At 45.0% G+C, this 15,814-nt stretch overlaps 1 protein-coding gene and 1 long non-coding RNA gene across 5 annotated transcripts in view; one reads left to right on the top strand and one right to left on the bottom strand.

Annotated features, from left to right (window-relative positions):
• Window positions 1-15,814, top strand: part of LOC121827848 (hydroxyacylglutathione hydrolase, mitochondrial-like) — a 32,611-nt gene that overhangs the window by 10,118 nt on the left and 6,679 nt on the right. For all 3 annotated transcript variants that reach the window (XR_013049706.1, XM_076566250.1, XM_076566249.1), the window contains one exon: window positions 5,920-6,140. The gene's annotated coding sequence lies outside the window, so the exon portion shown is untranslated. The remainder of the gene's footprint in view (window positions 1-5,919; window positions 6,141-15,814) is intronic.
• On the bottom strand, window positions 1,940-7,999 carry LOC121827849 (uncharacterized). Of its 2 annotated transcripts, XR_013049708.1 has the most exons (4): window positions 6,381-6,465; window positions 5,014-5,228; window positions 3,126-3,597; window positions 1,940-2,735 (listed from the first exon to the last, which is right to left on the bottom strand). It is a non-coding gene; the product is annotated as an uncharacterized LOC121827849 (long non-coding RNA). The 2 variants fall into 2 exon arrangements; XR_013049707.1 differs by having other exon boundaries at window positions 5,014-7,999.

Below are 15,814 nucleotides of genomic sequence, written 5' to 3'. Positions count from 1 at the left end.
CAGGCCTCTTCAGGGTCAGGGATAGGCCCAGGCCCACATCTCCTCTTGTTTGGGCCCAGGCCTCTTCAGGGTCAGGGATAGGCCCAGGCCCACATCTCCTCTTGTTTGGGCCCAGGCCACTTCAGGGTCAGGGATAGGCCCAGACCCACATCTCTTCTTGTTTGGGCCCAGGCCTCCTCAGGGTCAGGGATAGGCCCAGGCCCACATCTCTTCTTGTTTAGGCCCAGGCCTCTTCAGGGTCAGGGATAGGCCCAGGCCCACATCTCTTCTTGTTAGGGCCCAGGCCTCTTCAGGGTCAGGGATAGGCCCAGGCCCACATCTCCTCTTGTTTGGGGCCAGGCCTCCTCAGGGTCAGGGATAGGCCCAGGCCCACATCTCCTCTTGTTTGGGCCCAGGCATCTTCAGGGTCAGGGATAGGCCCAGGCCCACATCTCTTCTTGGTAGGGCTTAGGCTTCTTCAGGGTCAGGGATAGGCCCAGGCCCACATCTCTTCTTGTTAGGGCCCAGGCCTCTTCAGGGTCAGGGATAGGCCCAGGCCCACATCTCTTCTTCTTAGGGCCCAGGCCTCTTCAGGGTCAGGGATAGGCCCAGGCCCACATCTCTTCTTGTTAGGGCCCAGGCCTCCTCAGGGTCAGGGATAGGCCCAGGCCCACATCTCCTCTTGTTTGGGCCCAGGCCTCTTCAGGGTCAGGGATAGGCCCAGGCCCACATGTCTTCTTGTTAGGGCCCAGGCCTCTTCAGGGTCAGGGATAGGCCCAGGCACACATCTCTTCTTGTTAGGGCCCAGGCCTCCTCAGGGTCAGGGATAGGCCCAGGCCCACATCTCCTCTTGTTTGGGCCCAGGCCTCTTCAGGGTCAGGGATAGGCCCAGGCCCACATCTCCTCTTGTTTGGGCCCAGGCCTCTTCAGGGTCAGGGATAGGCCCAGGCCCACATCTCTTCTTGTTTGGGCCCAGGCCTCCTCAGGGTCAGGGATAGGCCCAGGCCCAATCTCTTCTTGTTTGGGCCCAGGCCTCTTCAGGGTCAGGGATAGGCCCAGGCCCACATCTCTTCTTGTTAGGGCCCAGGCCTCCTCAGGGTCAGGGATAGGCCCAGGCCCACATCTCCTGTTAGGGCCCAGGTCTCCTCAGGGTCAGGGATAGGCCCAGGCCCACATCTCTTCTTGGTAGGGCTTAGGCTTCTTCAGGGTCAGGGATAGGCCCAGGCCCACATCTCTTCTTGTTAGGGCCCAGGCCTCTTCAGGGTCAGGGATAGGCCCAGGCCCACATCTCTTGTTTGGGCCCAGGCCTCTTCAGGGTCAGGGATAGGCCCAGGCCCACATCTCTTCTTGTTAGGGCCCAGGCCTCCTAAGGGTCAGGGATAGGCCCAGGCCCACATCTCTTCTTGTTAGGGCCCAGGCCTCTTCAGGATCAGGGATAGACCCAGGCCCACATCTCTTCTTGTTAGGGTCCAGGCCTCCTCAGGGTCAGGGATAGGCCGAGGCCCACATCTCTTCTTGTTAGGGTCCAGGCCTCTTCAGGGTCAGGGATAGACCCAGGCCCACATCTCCTCTTGTTTGGGCCCAGGCCTCTTCAGGGTCAGGGATAGGCCCAGGCCCACATCTCTTCTTGTTAGGGCCCAGGCTTCTTCAGGGTCAGGAATAGGCCCAGGCCCACATCTCCTCTTGTTTGGGCCCAGGCCTCTTCAGGGTCAGGGATAGGCCCAGGCCCACATCTCTTCTTGTTAGGGCCCAGGCCTCCTCAGGGTCAGGGATAGGCCCAGGCCCACATCTCCTCTTGTTAGGGCCCAGGCCTCCTCAGGGTCAGGGATAGGCCCAGGCCCACATCTCCTCTTGTTAGGGCCCAGGCCTCTTCAGGGTCAGGGATAGGCCCAGGCCCACATCTCTTCTTGTTAGGGCCCAGGCCTCTTCAGGGTCAGGGATAGGCCCAGGCCCACTTCTCTTCTTGTTAGGGTCCAGGCCTCCTCAGGGTCAGGGATAGGCCCAGGCCCACTTCTCCTCTTGTTTGGGCCCAGGCCTCCTCAGGGTCAGGGATAGGCCCAGGCCCACATCTCTTCTTGTTTGGGCCCAGGCCTCTTCAGGGTCAGGGATAGGCCCAGGCCCACATCTCCTCTTGTTTGGGCCCAGGCCTCTTCAGGGTCAGGGATAGGCCCAGGCCCACATCTCTTCTTGTTGGGGCTCAGGCTTCTTCAGGGTCAGGGATAGGCCCAGGCCCACATCTCTTCTTGTTAGGGCCCAGGCTTCTTCATGGTCAGGAATAGGCCCAGGCCCACATCTCCTCTTGTTTGGGCCCAGGCCTCTTCAGGGTCAGGGATAGGCCCAGGCCCACATCTCTTCTTGTTGGCGCCCAGGCCTCCTCAGGGTCAGGGATAGGCCCAGGCCCACATCTCTTCTTCTTAGGGCCCAGGCCTCTTCAGGGTCAGGGATAGACCCAGGCCCACATCTCTTCTTGTTAGGGCTTCGGCTTCTTCAGGGTCAGGGATAGGCCAGGCCCACATCTCCTCTTGTTAGGGCCCAGGCCTCTTCAGGGTCAGGGATAGGCCCAGGCCCACATCTCCTCTTGTTTGGGCCCAGGCCTCTCCAGGGTCAGGGATAGGCCCAGGCCCACATCTCTTCTTGTTAGGGCCCAGGCCTCTTCAGGGTCAGGGATAGGCCCAGGCCCACATCTCTTCTTGTTAGGGCCCAGGCCTCCTCAGGGTCAGGGATAGGCCCAGGCCCACATCTCCTCTTTTGAGAGCCTAGGGCTCTTCAAGGTCTGGGATAGGCCCAGGCCCACATCTCTTCTTGTTAGGGCCCAGGCCTCTCCAGGGTCAGGGATAGGCCCAGGCCCACATCTCTTCTTGTTAGGGCCCAGGCCTCTTCAGGGTCAGGGATAGGCCCAGGCCCACATCTCTTCTTTTTAGGGCCCAGGCCTCTTCAGGGTCAGGGATAGGCCCAGGCCCACATCTCTTCTTGTTAGCGCCCAGGCCTCTTCAGGGTCAGGGATAGGCCCAGGCCCACATCTCTTCTTTTAGGGCCCAGGCCTCCTCAGGGTCAGGGATAGGCCCAGGCCCACATCTCCTCTTGTTTGGGCCCAGGCCTCTTCAGGGTCAGCGATAGGCCCAGGCCCACATCTCCTCATTGAGAGCCTAGGCCTCTTCAGGTCAGGGATAGGCCCAGGCCCATATCTTTTCTTTTGGCACAGGCCTCTAAGGAGTTAAAAGTTTATAGATAGGTCTAGTCCCACATTTCTTTTTCTTTTGGCTTGGGACTCTTCCAGTTTAAGTGTAGGCCCAGGCCCACATCTCTCCTCTTTTTTGTCCCAGGCCAAATATCACGATAGCCTTCCTCAGTAGGAATCATCTCAGTACCACATTACTTTTTGCAATCCTCTCAGCCTTTCAGGGTCAGGGTCTGGCCCACTCACATATTTTTTTTTTAAGTGACCAAGGCTTCATTCATTTGAGCTGCTGGGACATGCCTTCATATCTTACCATTGAGGATCTGGCCATCCTGTGAGTCAAACATACCAATTTCTTTACAGCTGATATAGTGGACCATTCTGAGTTCTTGGAGATCAAAACATATGTTTACATTAGTGTTCATATATGGTCATCATTTCTGAAAAAAAGAGAAAAAACAAAACAATAATTAGACTTGTGGATAATTATGAAGGATAATATGGGTGTTCTTTTATGGCATGTCATTGACCTGTCCTCAGGAAAACATGCACAGACACAGACATCTATAGCCCACCATCCAGATGATACAAATTTATATTATACAAATAGAAAGATGAAATATATAGGGGAATAAAGAGAATTAGAAAAGACCTTCTTAGCCGGGCGTGGTGGCGCACGCCTTTAATCCCAGCACTCGGGAGGCAGAGGCAGGCGGATCTTTGTGAGTTCGAGGCCAGCCTGGGCTACCAAGTGAGCTCCAGGAAAGGCGCAAAAGCTACACAGAGAAACCCTGTCTCGAAAAAACCAAAAAAAAAAAAAAAAAAAAAAAAAAAAGAAAAGACCTTCTTGTTACACAGCTCACTGGCCATGTGGTGGAGAGTGCCCATGAACTCATGTCTAATGTTTGGTGCTTCTGAGTTATGAGATCCACAAGAGAGTCCCAACAAGACATCTTGCTGCATTTTCTTCCTGTGGTACCCTCCCATGAAGGAATATCATAGGTAGTTACAATAGAGGGTAGTCCTCTATGTGTCTTGAGGATGCCTTGCTAAGGCATTGGAGGCTGTGCAAATCTTCATAGGGCCTCTTTTCCTGATTTGTATATGGTGTCTTGTCCCTGTATGTCGTGCATGGCCATGCTTTGTGAGGATCTCTTTCTGGTCCTTGAATCGCAATTCTTCTGAAGATCACATCTGTCTTGTCCATCAAAAACCCCTCAGACACTGAATTGTGCCTTTAAAACCCCTTTCCAGAAATCCCCCTGCCAACTACATATACTGGCACAATATATGTATGTGATCATGAGATCACTTCTTCACCTAAAGAATTTTCTTTAGTCACTTACCTGAAATGCATCCCTGCCCACATTCTCCTTGGTTCAATTCCCTGCCTACTCTGACTCTGCTGCCCTTAGATATAGCACACACCTTTAACCATGACAGTGACCCTCATGTGAGGTCACAGAGGCCAGGCCTCACTGTTGGGAAATCTCAAAGGCTGTCCAGGCTCATGGGTATATTTTGGGCTAGTACTTATGGGAAGTATCTGAAGGCATCTTTTATGAGCATTTCATGGAAAAAAAAGCTCAGTTCTATGCCTCCTTTCTCTAGGGAACTTTACCCCTGGGAAGAGCAAGTCCAGTGGGAATGAGGTGTGCATACTCAGTACCCATGTGCAAAGTATAATTCTTGGCTTATCATTTCTGATGCTCTGGTTATCAGCAAGTTTCTCTCATCATGAAACTTGGAGTGTGCCATCTTCTGGGCCCTGGGTACCAAACTGATTGATAAATTTGTCCTGCAAACTGTTCCTTCACCACCATTAGTCACAGCTAGATGTCTTGAAATTTCTGTACCTGGCCATGCAATGGTAGTCGATGACTTCTGAGAGTGTCACTCACTGGAGAACAGCACAACAGCAGAACTTCATCCTGTAGAGTCTGCAGTACAGGCTGGGGGTGGCCATCCCTGGGCCTCATCGTCCGATGAGTTGTGGGTGTCATCTCCCTGAGTCCTTATTTTGACAATTTCTTGGCACACATTCCACTGATACTGCAACTTTTTTCTACTGCTGTAGCACAGGTCCCATTAAAGGTCAATCCAAGGACCACATCATGTCTCACACATCACACCCTCCCACTTTTCAGTATAAACACTGGTAATTAGGCCCTCATTCCAGGAATCCTGTACGTATTTTTCCCACCACATAGCCCAAACCTCACTGCACACCTACAAGCAACTCTTTCTGAATCCCAGCCCACCCCAGCAGACACTGAGTCCCCTCACATCAACACCACAGCCTTTACCTTGGCAATGAGCTATTACATGAGATAACAGAGGCTTGACCACACCTCTGTCCAGCTCATTCCTCTGTGCCTGAGTGCAGCATGAGGAACAGCCATGCTTTCCCAAACTCTGCTGAGCACTCCGTCTCAGCACTGTGGAAGGCTTCCCCTGTGGTGAGTTCATCTTATGAACAACGCCTGAACATAAAGTTACCCTGTCTCATATGACAATGTGTATATTGGTAGGGAAGACACGTGACAGCATTCCGTGTCCTCTATAAGCACTTTCCCACGTATGACATGGACCTGCAGACAGAGCACACACACACACACACACACACACACACACACACACACACACACACACGAGCACACACACAAAGTGCAAATGTCCGTAATCACAGAATTGGAGGGCAGAGTGCTCTCATGGTGTGTCCTCTGATGGTGACATTGATGTTTGTTTCCATATTGTGACAGCTGAGTACAAATGAAAACATTGCCGCTGCAGGGACTGGAGTCCTCAGGGATGAGCAGATGGCAGCCCCCGGGTGCTTTTCCTACCTTCCCTGGAGAAGCCATGCGTGCTGGTCTAATGTGGCCATTCAAACAGGAATGGATCCTTCTTCGTTACCTATGCTGGATGCTGAGTCCTGGCCGAGAGACACCTGTGCAGCTTCATCCCAAGGCCTCTCTGCCCGGTGAGATGAGGGGTGTCTCTCCCTGTGGTCTTGAGGGACCAGTCCCACTGCTATAAGATGTCTGACCCCTGATCTTTCTAGTTCTTAGGATGAGCTGTCCTCAGACAGGAACATTTCAATGACCTCACTATATTTCATTCTCCCCTTTTAAAGCCTCAATGAAGAAGTGCCCCACACTGACTGAGTCACTCACACGATGAATTTCAGGTAGCGTCCATCCAGAAAACAGCCCAAACTTACCCAGACACTTGGGCCTGCTTCGAATCCCAGCCCTCCTTGGTGGACTCTGTGTTGCCCTCAGGCAAAGAACACTGAGTTACTGTGGTAGGGATTTGCCTGTGAGGTCACAGAGGCCTCACCTCACTTCATTCTGAGAATCCCAAAGGGCATCCTGGCCTCAGTTACCTCCCAGCTTGGTCCATCCTTATTCTCTCCCAAACTGTGTCAAGCATCCTTGGAAAGACTTACATTTGGGGAAGTAGCTGGAAGTGTTTCACAGAGACACCTCCACGGGAATCACTTCCATACATCTTTTGTCATTTCTCAATCTCGTCTGAGGTCACTGCATCCATGAGAGGAGGCACACAGTTGGCAGTGCTGCTTCCTCATCTCAAATGTCTGAACTCACCCTCTGTCTCAGCATCTCAGATTCTCCATAGGCATCATGGTTTATCGCTGGCATTCACCTGCGGGGTGCCATCTTCTGCCCCTTGTATCTGGCTCCAAATGTAACCACACCTCGTTTCCTATTTTACCTCTGCACCACTGATCTTTTAGTTTGTGGTGGGTGGTGGGTTATTAGTTGAGTGTTAGGCTGCAATGCCAGTGGCCCTTAGTTTTAGGGGAAACAGTATGAAAATATATAGATCAATAGTGAATAAATATACAGCATTCATGAGCCACAATAGAATGAACTGCAGACAGAGTCCAGAATGAGGTGTGAGAATCCTGGGAGCACATGCTTTCACTTGTCCTATTATCAGTGGACTTTCCACCTGAATAACTGTGTTTGTGAATAATCGTTCTGTCTAGATATGTTTCAAGCCCACTGTCCACATGCATTTGCAGTTCATGCAGTGTCGGGAGCTCGTTCTGTTAGCCTGCTTTTTCCTGGGACTCTGTCAAGTTTATGCTTTCCCGGTGCAAGAGCTGCAGTCTCAACCACCAGGTTTCCAGTGTTCCTCATGATGGGGTGGTGGGTGTAAAACATGACTGACACCCAACACTGGGGGTTGCTGAGCACACATGGCCATGGGGGCCACTGTGCATTCTCTGTAGTTATTCAGAATGTTGGAAAGTTCAGTGGATAAGTGTGAATTAGCCATCTGGAGACCAAGTGTCCAGCTTCTGGCATGAGGATGTTTTGGTGGAGTTGCACTGTGTTTTTGCATTCAGATAGGCTCCCATGTAACATGACTCATGAGCATGAGGACCCTGTGGGTGTCATTTGGAGATTGTGGGAAGTCAGAGTGCCTTATGGAGGGACCTCCCTTCCTTCCTACCCCACCTCTACTAAACCTCTGGAGGGGCATTCCAGGACTGATCAAATACAGTGCATATGTTGTCTGCTGCCATTCCATTGACCAGACATTAGTCATGTTCCTTGGAATCCACCTCCAGCAAGGCTGAGATGGAGTCTTGATCTCAAGGGCTTTCTATGTTTCTAACTCCATAGTGAAAGTTCTATTTGTTTTTCTTCTGACACATAGTAATTGGACACATTTATAGGGTACAATGTGGGTCCATTCATATATGTATTGTATAATGGTCAAATCAAGGTAATTAACATCCATCACTTTATTAATATCTCATAACTACTCATGGTTTAAGTTTAGTATCTTAAACTTTTACCCTTTCTTTGTTGTGAGAACTTTGAAAACTCTTTCCTGTAACTATCTGAAATACACAGTGTGTTACTGTTAACTATAGTCATCATGCTGTTGGAGCTCCCAGGTGAAAGGGGTCTCTGTTTGTCTTTTACATATGTATTTATTATTACTGTGTGTGAGTGTGTGCCTGTGTATGATGTGTGCTTGCACACCACAGTGTATGTGGTGATCAGTCAGCAGCATTGGAAAGCTGGCTGTCTCCTTCTTCCTCTGTATAGTTCCTGGAGCTCTAACTCAGGTTGTCAGGCTCACAGAGCAAGCATCTTTACCCAGTGAGCCATGTTTTTTAGCCTCTAGTTTGCTCTTTTTAAAAATCAGATTGTTTTTGAGGTATTTTGTTTCTGGGTCTTTATAGTTTTATAAATGTCAATATTTTATTAGGCATATACGTTGCTGACTTTTCTTCATTCTGTAGATCCTTTTTGTTGTTGTTTGCTGTTACAGAAGTTTTAGTTTGATATGATCCATTTTTTGCCTTTATTTTTTATTTTTGCTTTTATTGTTGTGCTTGTTGGGGTCTTCTTTTAAGATCCTCACTAGCAGTCAGGTAGCACTTGCCCTGTTTTTCCTAGTATTCTCAGTTTCAGATATTGCATTCAGTGATTAATCCATTTTTAGCTGGCTGTGTTTCATATGAGAGACAAGGTGTTTGGTACTTTCGTATAGTTGCCAGTTTTCTTAGCGCCATTGATTGAAGAAATGATCCTTTTCCCTGTTCTATGTTTTGACATTTTGAACATATGAGCCGTGTGAATGAATTGGTTAATACCTCAGCTTTCTGTTCAGCTGCGTTGATCAGTGTTCTTCCTATTGCTCGTCTGGTTGGGGTCAGAAAAGATATTTGATGGAACCTTGGTTTGGGGTCCCACCAAAACAAATGTTTGTATGTTTTTGTTCAGACTTGTTTTTTTTTTTCTTCTAACATGATCATATGCAATAGAGAAGAACGAATTCTACAGCTATTGGGTAGAATGTTCTATGAGATTCTTTTAGCTCCATTTGAAGTCTGGAGTGTACTTTAAATCCAGAGTGTCTGCTGACTTCCTGTCTGAATGATTTTCCACTGCTGTAAGTGGGCGTGGCCATCCCCAGCTGTCACTTGTCTGCTGTCTCTCATACAGAGAGCTGTATCAATGTTCGTTTGGTTGTGTGTGTGTGTGTGTGTGTGTGTGTGTGTGTGTGTGTGTGTGTGTGTGTGTGTATGCTACAGGCTTGGGTTTGGCCCCTTTACCATTCTTTAATGTCCTAATCTCATAGTTTTCATGTGAAGTTTATTTGACTTGACATAATATCCCACTTTGTTCTGGTCTCCATGTGGATTACATTTTTCATTCATTAATGTTCAGCCTCTGCATATCCTTGCAGATGAAATGAGTCTCACGTCAGCAGCATCCTCTGTTCTTGCTTTTGTAATCCCTTGAGTGCAAAGGAGCTATATGACTATCATGCCTGAATATTTAGATTTTCTCTGATCATTCAGGTTTTAAAACTTCAGATGCTCCCTGCCCCCATGAAGATTTATTGATTTCTGTGTCTATAAGTTTTTGTCTGCATGTATGTCTGCACACCATTTCCATGCCTGCTGCCTGCAGAGGTCAGAAGAGGACATCAGATCCCCTGGAACTGGTGTTAAGGACAGTTGTGAGCTGCCATGTGAGTGCTGGGAATTGAACCCAGGTCCTCTGGGAGAGCAGCCAGTGCTCTTGACCACTGAGTCATTGTTACTGTTACTCCAGCCCAGCCCACCTTCAGATGGTTTCACATTGCACATGAGCATCTTCGCCCTCTCCTTTTGAACATGCTTTAGCATCTCTGTAGACAGGTCTAGTCACAGTGATTGCTTCAGCTTTTATTAGGGAAGGGCGTCCATGTCCCATCTCCACAGAACCGCTCTGCCTGGCAGCTTTTTCCTTCAGCCTCTGAAGTCTGCTGCTGGGGACATGGCTGTCCCCTCACCTCCCCTGTGCTGCTCTCGGAATGTTCTGTGACCTTTGAGAGTTTGGCTCTGGTTGGGTCTGAGCAAACTTTGACCTTCCCATGGGAAGGACATTTCTTCCTGGGTTTCTGGGGCTTTCTGTTACTTCTTTGAGCAAACTTTGTGTCCTTCGTCATTTTCTGGTTCTCTCTTGGTGCCAGTGGCCTCGACTTCCCCTTTGGATGGTGCCTCAGAAGACACTGAAGTTTTCTTCCTTCCTTCTCACTCATTCTCTTTTTCTTTATTTTGAACAGCCTGTCTTAGACTCACCAATTCTTTCCTGATTGATCAGTTCTGCTATGAATGTCTTAGACTTCATTTTTCATTGACTTCTGCATCTGGTTTGTATGTTTGAATTCTCTGGTTTTCCTCAAATGATTAAGTCCTTTGTCTCCAACTGTTCCCACACATGGCTTGAGTTCTGTCACGGACACCTTGTTTTGCCGTTTGTTTGTTTGTTTGTTTGTTTGTTTGTTTGTTTTGTTTTCCTTTGATTTCAATTAACAAACAACAAAAACCCACCACAAAACACCTGAACAATGAAATAGAAGTCATAGCCAAACACAGATGGCAAGGAATATGATAACGAACACCTATTTCATGAGTCCAGAGATGTATTTAGGGACTGAGAAAGCCAAGGAGGGAGGGCCTTAAAAACTGCAAAACAAGCCGGGCGGTGGTGGCACACACCTTTAATCCCAGCACTTGGGAAGCAGAGGGAGGCAGATCTCTGTGAGTTTGAGGCCAGCCTGGGCTACAGAGTGAGATCCAGGAAAGGCGCAAAGCTACACAGAGAAACCCTGTCTCAAAAAATCATGCATGTGTGTGAGTGCATGTGTGTGTGTGAGTGCATGTGTGTGTGTGAGTGCATGTGTGTGCGTGTGCGTGTGTGTGTGTGTGTGTGTGTGTGTGTGTGTGTTCCAGTCTTCACCATTTTGCTTTTGTATTTTGGCTTTCTGAGCTCTATGAAATGTTTTCTAGTGCATGGTTATTCAAACTCAAAGGATAATTGATGGAAATACAGATTCTATCATCTTCCACCATTCCTCTTGGATTTATTTATTCACTCATTCATTTATTTATATTTAATTTTGAAACAGGCTCCCACTGGCTAGCCTGGAACTCATTGTATAGACCAGATTGGTCTTGAATTCACAGAAATCCTACCACTGATGACTGCTAAGTGCTGGGATTAAAGGTGTGCACCATCATGCCTGGCCCAGGAATTCTGTTTTTAAGGGAAAACATTTTAATGCAGGAAATACAGTAAGTCTAACTACTCAGAAAATAGCCTACTCATAAGGTCTCTACAGCTGATATAGTACAAACAGTGGGTTTTTGTAGTGTTTAAGTTGAAAAACAGAAAGTCAGTATTAAGAAATCTCTGAATGCTATGGTTCTGATCCCATCCCCTCCTCAAAAGGTTGTGTTAGCATGTTTGAATTTAAGGATTTTTTTTCTTTTTTAAAATTTTATTTTATTTCTTTTTATTATCAGCTTGATACAGTACAATTCTTATCCTAATAGTGAAATGTTTCACTGAAGTTTGCCCAGTGAGTGAGTAAAACCAAAATTTATTATAAGCCACAGTCATCCTAGGGTTCCCCCTGCTATGTAGCCTCCCTGGTTCTGTGGGTTGCAGTTTGATTGTTCTTTGCTTTATATCTAGAATCCACTTATGAGAGAGTACATACCATGTTTGTCCTTCTGGGATTGGGTTACCTCACTCAGGATGATATTTTCTAGTTCCATCCATTTGCCTGCAAATTTCATGCTGTCATTGTTTTTCTCTGCTAAGTAGTACTCCATTATGTATATGTACCACATTTTCTTAATCCATTCTTCAGTTGACTGGCATCTAGGTTGTTTCCAGGTTCTGGCTATTACAAATAATGCTGATATGAACATAGCTGAGCATGTATCTTTGTGGTATGATTGGGCATTCCTTGGGTATGTGCCCAAGAGTGGTATGGCTGGGTCTTGAGGTAGATCGATGCCCAATTTTCTGAGAAACCGCCATACTGATTTCCACAGTGGTTGTTCAAGTTTATATTCCCACCAACAGTGGAGGAGTGTTCCCTTTGCTCCACATCCTCTCCAACATAGACTGTCATTAGTGTTTTTGATCATAGCCATTCTGACAGGTGTAAGGTTGTATCTCAGAGTCGTTTTGATTTGCATTTCTCTGATGATTAAGGATGTTGAGCAATTCCTTAAATGTCTTTCAGCCATTTAAGATTCTTCTTTTGAGAATTCTCTATTTATCTCTTTAGCCCATTTTTTTTAATTGGATTGTTCAGTATTTTGATGTCTAGTTTCTTGAGTTCTTTATATACTTGGAGATCAGTCCTCTGTCAGATGTGGGATTGGTGAAGGCCTTTCCCCATTCTGTAGGCTGTCTTTTTGTCTTATCGACAGTGTCTTTTTCCCTACAAAAGCTTCTCAGTTTCAAGAGGTCCCATTTCTTAATTGTTTCTCTCAGTGTCTGTGCTACTGGTGTTATATTTAGGAAGTGATCTCCTGTGCCAATGCGTTCAAGAGTACTTCCTATTTTTCTTCTATCAAGTTCAGTGTAGCTGGATTTATGTTGAGGTCTTTGATCCACTTGGACCTGAGTTTTGTACATGGTGACAGATATGGATCTATTTGTAATCTTTTACATGTTGATATCCAGTTATGCCAGCACCATTTGTTGAAGATACTTTCTTTTTTCCATTGTATAGTTTTGGCTTCTTTGTCAAAAATCAGGTGTTCATATGTGTGTGGATTAATGTCAGGGTCTTCAATTCTATTCCATTGGTCTGTATGTCAGTTTTTATGCCAATACCAAGCTGTTTTTATTACTATAGTTGTATAGTAGAGCTTGAGGTCAGGGATGGTGATGCCTCCAGAGGTTGCTTTATTATACAGAATTCTTTTAGCTATCTTGGTTTTTTTTTGTTTTTCCATATGAAGTTGAGTATTGTTCTTTCCAAGTCTGTGAAGAATTGTGTTGGAATTTTGATGGGGATTGCATTGAATCTGTAGATTGCTTTTGGTAATATTGCCATTTTTACTATGTTAATCCTACCTATCCATGAGCATGGGAGATCCTTCCATTTTCTGATATCTTCTTCAATTTCTTTCTTTAGTGACTTAAAGTTCTTATCAAACAGGTCCTTCACTTGTTTAGTATTATACTAAGGTATTTTATATTATTTGTGGCTATTGTAAAGGGTGATGTTTCTCTGATTTTTTTCTCATCCCTTTTATCATTTGTGTATAGGAGGGCTACTGATTTTTTTTTTTGAGTTGTTCTTGTATCCTGCCACTTTACTGAAGGAGTTTATCAGCTGTAGGAGTTCCCTGGTAGAATTTTTGGGGTCACTTATGTATACTATCATATCATCTGCAAATAGTGAAAGTTTGACTTCTTCCTTTCCAGTTTGTATTCCCTTCATCTCCTTTTGTTGTCTTATTGCTCTAGCTAGAACTTCAAGTACTATATTGAATAAATATGGAGAGAGGGTACAGCCTTGTCTTGTTCTTGATTTTAGTGGAATTGCTTTGAGTTTCTCTCCGTTTAATTTGATGGTGGCTGTTGGCTTGATGTAAATTACCTTTATTATGTTTAGGAATGTTCCTTGTATTCCTGATCTCTCTAAGACCTTTATCATGAAGGGGTGTTGGATTTTGTCAAAGGCTTTTTCAGCATCTAATGAGATGATCATGTGTTTTTTTTTTCTTTCAGTTTGTTTATATGGTGTATTACATTGACAAATTTTTGTATGTTGAATTATCCTTGCATCCCTGGGATGAAACCTACTTGGTCATGGTGGATGATTGTTTTGATGTGTTCATGGATTCGGTTTGCCAATATTTTTTTGAGTATTTTTGTATCAATGTTCATGAGGGAGATTGGTCTGTAATTCTCTTTCTTTGTTGCATCTTTGTGTGGTTTGGGTATCAGGGTAACTGTAGCCTCATAAAAAGCATTTGGTAACGTTCCTTCTGTTTCTATTGTATGGAACAATTTGAAGAGTATTGGAATTAGTTCTTTGAGAATCTGGTAGAATTCTGCACTGAAACCATCTGGTCCTGGGCTTTTTTTGGTTAGGAGACTTTTAATGACTGTTTCTATTTCTTTAGGGGTTATTGGTCTATTTAAATAGTTTATCTGGTCTTGATATAACTTTGGTATGTGGTATGTATCCAGAAAATTGTCCATTTTTTCCAGATTTTCCAATTTCATGAAGTATAGGTTTTTAAAATATGACCTGATGATTCTCTGGATTTCCTCATTGTCTGTTGTTATGTCTCCCTTTTCACTTCTGATTTTGTTAATTTGTGTGCTCTCTCTCTCTGCCTATTGGTTAATTTGGCTAGGGGTTTGTCTATCTTGCTGATTTTTTCAAAGAATCAACTCTTTGTTTCATTGATTCTTTGTATTGTTCTCTTGTTTTCTATTTCGTTGATTTCAGCCCTCAATTTGATTATTTCCTGGCGTCTATTTCTCCTGAGTGAGTTTGTTTCTTTTTGTTCTAGAGCTTTCAGTTGTGCTGTTAATTCATTAGTATGGGATTGCTCCATCTTCTTTATGTGTGCATTTAGAGCTATGAATTTTCCTCTTAGCACTGCTTTCATAGTGTCCCATAAGTTTGCGTATGTTGTACTTTCATTTTCATTGAATTCTAGGAAATCTTTAATTTCTTTCTATTTTTTCCTTGACCCATTGGTGCTTCAGGTGGGCATTTTTCAGTTTCCATGAGATTGTAGGCTTTCTATAATTTTTGTTGTTATTGAAATCTAACTTTAAGGCATGGTGGTCTGATAAGATACAGGAAGTTACTCCAATTTTTTTTTTATCTGTTGAGATTTCCTTTGTGACCAAGCATGTGGTCAATTTTTGAAAAGGTTCCATGGGGTGCTGAAAAGAAGGTATATTCTTTTGTTAGGGTGGAATGTTCTGTAGATATCTATTAAGTCCATTTGAGTCATAACATCTGTTAGGTCCTTTATTTCTTTAAGTTTCAGTTTGGTAGATCTGTCTTTTGGTGAGAGTGGTGTGTTGAAATCTCCCACTACTAGTGTGTGGGGTTTGATGTGCAATTTAAGCTTTAGTAATGTTTCTTTTATAAATGTGTGTGCCTTTGTATTTGGGGCATAAATGTTCAGAATCAAGACTTCATCTTGGTGGATTTTTCCTGTGATAAATATGTAATGTCCATCCTGATCTCTTTTGATAGATTTTAGTTTGAAGTCTATTTTATTAGATATCAGGATGGCTACACCAGCTTGCTTCTTAATTTCATTTGATTGGAAAGCCTTTTCCCAGCCCTTTACTCTGAGGAAAAAAGTGTCTGTCTTTGAAGTTTAGGTGTGTTTCTTTTTTTTTTTTAATATTTATTTATTTATTTATTATTTATTTATTATTTATTTATTTATTTATTTATTTATTATGTATACGGAAGAGGGTGCCAGATCTCATTACAGACGGTTGTGAGCCACCATGTGGGTGCTGGGAATTGAACTCAGGACCTCTGGAAGAACAGTTGGTGCTCTTAACCTCTGAGCCATCTCTCCAGCCCCTAGGTGTGTTTCTTGTATGTAGCAGAAGGATGGATCCTGTTTTCATATCCATTCTGTTAGCCTATGTTTTTTTAGAGGTGAGTTGAGACCATTGATATTGATGGATATTAAATACCAGTGATTGTTAATTCCTGTTATTTTTTTTATGTGTGTGGTAGTGTTGTGTTTCCCTTCTTTGGTATTTATTGGTGTGGTATTATCTATTGCCTGAGTTTTTATGGGTGTGTTTAACTTCCTTAGGT

Source organism: Peromyscus maniculatus, chromosome 3 (genome assembly GCF_049852395.1).
Source record: "Peromyscus maniculatus bairdii isolate BWxNUB_F1_BW_parent chromosome 3, HU_Pman_BW_mat_3.1, whole genome shotgun sequence".
In the NCBI taxonomy this organism is placed as follows: Eukaryota; Metazoa; Chordata; class Mammalia; order Rodentia; family Cricetidae; genus Peromyscus; species Peromyscus maniculatus.
Note: the sequence above shows the minus strand (reverse complement) of the source record. Positions and strands in the feature narration are given on the sequence as shown.